This window comes from Sceloporus occidentalis, unplaced genomic scaffold (genome assembly GCF_023333645.1).
Source record: "Sceloporus occidentalis isolate IW3139 unplaced genomic scaffold, rSceOcc1.0.p SCAF_15, whole genome shotgun sequence".
In the NCBI taxonomy this organism is placed as follows: domain Eukaryota; kingdom Metazoa; phylum Chordata; class Lepidosauria; order Squamata; family Phrynosomatidae; genus Sceloporus; species Sceloporus occidentalis.
This window is the reverse complement of record NW_028316995.1, coordinates 1,611,087-1,614,267: the sequence shown is the minus strand read 5'-3', so window position 1 is coordinate 1,614,267 and position 3,181 is coordinate 1,611,087. Positions and strand designations below refer to the sequence as shown.

Genomic DNA, 3,181 nt, shown 5'->3' with positions numbered 1-3,181 from the left:
GGACAGTCTTTAGACAAAACTTGGGTAAGAGGTGCAATAGCCAGATCACCACTCATGGACACCTGTTTTGTCCTCAATGGGATTCATCAGTATGAGGTTGTGATACTGGCTTAATAGTTAAGAGTTGGGGCAGCCAAGAAATACCATTACATAAATTATGGTGGGTAAAGGTGATGGAAACTCTTCCACTTAAATTTAAGGGGTAGAAATCTCTTGTGGTTTTGGCTGCACGATTTTTTTCTTTTCTTTTTTGGAAGCCCGAGGTGCGTGCTCCTTTGGTGCCGCATTCTGTGCACAAGGCAACAGAAGCCAGACTACGATTCCGAGTTCCCTCACGGAGAACTCGGACAAATTCCAACCCCCCCCATGGGAGGGTCGGATCTTGAGTCTCACCCCGAAAAGTGAGACTCCTTGCTGGGTTTGTAGAGAGAGGAAGGGGCCAGAAGGCTCCCAATCCTCCTCCAGCAAAGTCCAGGCTTCACTGCCTCTTAAAAAGAAAACAGTGTCCAAAAACGTGGGATCAAAATCGTGTGCCATAGAATCGTGAGGGCCAAGCCGTGAATTTAGCAACCGTGAATTCAAAAGGGGGGCAAATTAATTGGCACTCGTGAAAACGAAGTGTATTATATAAATAAAGAAAATAATTTAGGGGTAGACCATGCTGGCCTGCCAGATTCAAAAATAAGAACTTAACCCCAGGACCAGAAGGTAGTGCTGATAGGCTGCCAGTGGAAACGTGCGCTCACCGTGTGCAGTGGCGTGCAATACCACACACGGTGACTCCAGCATTTCTGCCAGGGCAATTTCACCTCAGGCTCCATCTGCTATCCCGAACCCTAAGGCCAGAGGATCAGCATAGTCCCCCCACTTCTCAAAGAGGAACTACACTTGATCTTAGCCAAAAGGCCGAGAAGCGATTGGTCACCCTACTTTAAATATAAATAAATAAAATAAAAAAACCATCCTGTGTATGTAATATTTACACTTCATGACCAAAAGTATATGGACACCCCTCTTAATTATGGAGTTTGGGTTTTCAGACACCCTGATTCCAATAGGCGGTGCTGCCACAACCACAAGGGATTCTGGGTAGGCACATGCAAATAAGGTTAACAATTATCACCTTTTGCCTCTATATCCACTTTATATATGGATCCCTTGAAAGGACAGCCTTTAGACAAAACTCGGGAAGAGGTGCAATAGCCAGACCACCACTATAAAGTGGATATAGAGGCAAAAGGTGATAATTGTTAACCTTATTTGCATGTGCCTACCCAGAATCCCTTGTGGTTTTGGCTGCACCATGAGATTTCTGAGGGAAAAACAAACCTTCTGGCTTGTCTGGTGTCTATAGATGAGTGTTTAATAATACTTCTACATACCCCTTTAATTTAAGGGGTAGTAGGGTTTCCATCACCTTTACCCAACATGGGTATGTTATGTAATGATATTTCTTGGCTACCCAGCCCTCAACTATTAAGCTAATATCACAACCTCATGCTGATGAGTCCCATTAAGGACGAAACAGCTGTCCATGAGTGGTGATCTGGCTATTGCACCTCTAACCCGAGTTTTGTCTAAAGGCTCTTTTGTACAGCGGGCAATTGCTTTCAAGGGATCCATGTATAAAGTGGATATAGAGGCAAAAGGTGATAATTGTTGACTTTATTTGCATGTGCCTACCCAGAATCCCTTGTGGTTGTGGCAGCACCATGAGATTTCTGAGGGATAAACAAGCCTTCTGGTTTGTCTGGTGTCTGTAGATGAGTGTTTAATAACGCTTCTACTACCGCCTTAAATTTAAGTGGAAGGGTTTCCATCACTTTTACCCACCATAACTTATGTAAAGGTATTTCTTGGCTACCCCAACCCTCAACTATTAAGCCAGAGTCACAACCTCATGCTGACAAGTCCTGTTAAAGATGAAACAGCCAGGCTTTCCTCAATATTTGACAAAATAAAATATTGGGACTTTTGCATCTGAAGTCTGCACATTTCAAGGGGGAACTGCTGGGCTCTGTTTTTCTGGCAGGATATGTGCTGTCCCCCACAGAAGCTCAAGGGGGGTTGCTGGGCTCTGGCCTTCTGGTGGGGTCTGGGCACCCCTCTGCTGGCATTCAAGGGGAGCTGCTTGGCTCTGGCCTTCTGGCAGGATCTGGGCGGTACCCACAGAAAAAGAAAAAAAAACAAAAAAAGCTGTCCGTGGGTGGTGATCTGGCTATTGTACCTCTTACCTGAGTTTTGTCTAAAGGCTGTCTTGTACAGCGGGCAGTTACTTTCAAGGGATCCGTGTATAAAGTGGATATAGAGGCAAAGGTGATAATTGTTAACCTTATTTGAATATGCCTACCCAGAATCTCTTGTGGTTGTGGCAGCACCGTGAGATTTCTGGCTTGTTTGGTGTCTGTAGATGAGTGTTTCATAATACTTCTACTACCCCTTAAATATATTGTTTTCAGAATACTATTCATGTTTTCTATTTCTTTTCACTTAAGTATTAAAACAAAAATTATCCCAGCTATTTTCTCTTGTGGGAACTGCCATCTTGTCGCTGCATCCCATGTTTTAAACTGGTGCCGCCACCTACGATTTTAATAAGAATACCTTTATGATGGACATGTACAAACCTGGCAACGTCCTAAGACTGGACCCAATAAATGACACAACACTAGAGTTGAGGGTAATGGTCAACCACACCTTTATTAACATGACGTGTCCGGCTCTGTGTCCTTTTGTATATTCAATTGATAATAAAAGAGATTTTGAGTGCCGCTTGCCTCTTTGGAGTGTGTACCGATCCATCTTACCAACGAGAAGACTGAGAATTCCTGCTGTGGCTGCACATAGAAGACAAAGACCATCTAGGCAACAGGCAACATACACGAACAACACAGAAAAAAGGGCAGGTAGAGGCAAGCAGGAAGCAAGAATGCTGCTCCCTATGTTGATTTCAGCAAGAGAGTTAGGTCCAACATACTAGACCCTACTTAATACCCCATGTTGTAACATTATTACACTTGCCACCATAGCAGCCAGTCTGACCTGGCAAGGACCTGCGGTCATGATGCCTTTCCCCACTCCTACTCTTTATAGTCTTCAGAAGAAGACATGATTAAGGAGCAGGGGGCAAGCTACTCTACCCAGGAGATGGATGCTCTCCTGCTCACACACAGCTGCCATG

At 44.3% G+C, this 3,181-nt stretch overlaps 1 non-coding gene across 1 annotated transcript; it reads right to left on the bottom strand.

The window, feature by feature from the left end:
- Positions 1–735: 735 nt before the first annotated feature.
- Positions 736–918, bottom strand: LOC149303130 (U2 spliceosomal RNA). Its single transcript, XR_016272044.1, has one exon. It is a non-coding gene; the product is annotated as a U2 spliceosomal RNA (small nuclear RNA).
- Positions 919–3,181: the final 2,263 nt, after the last annotated feature.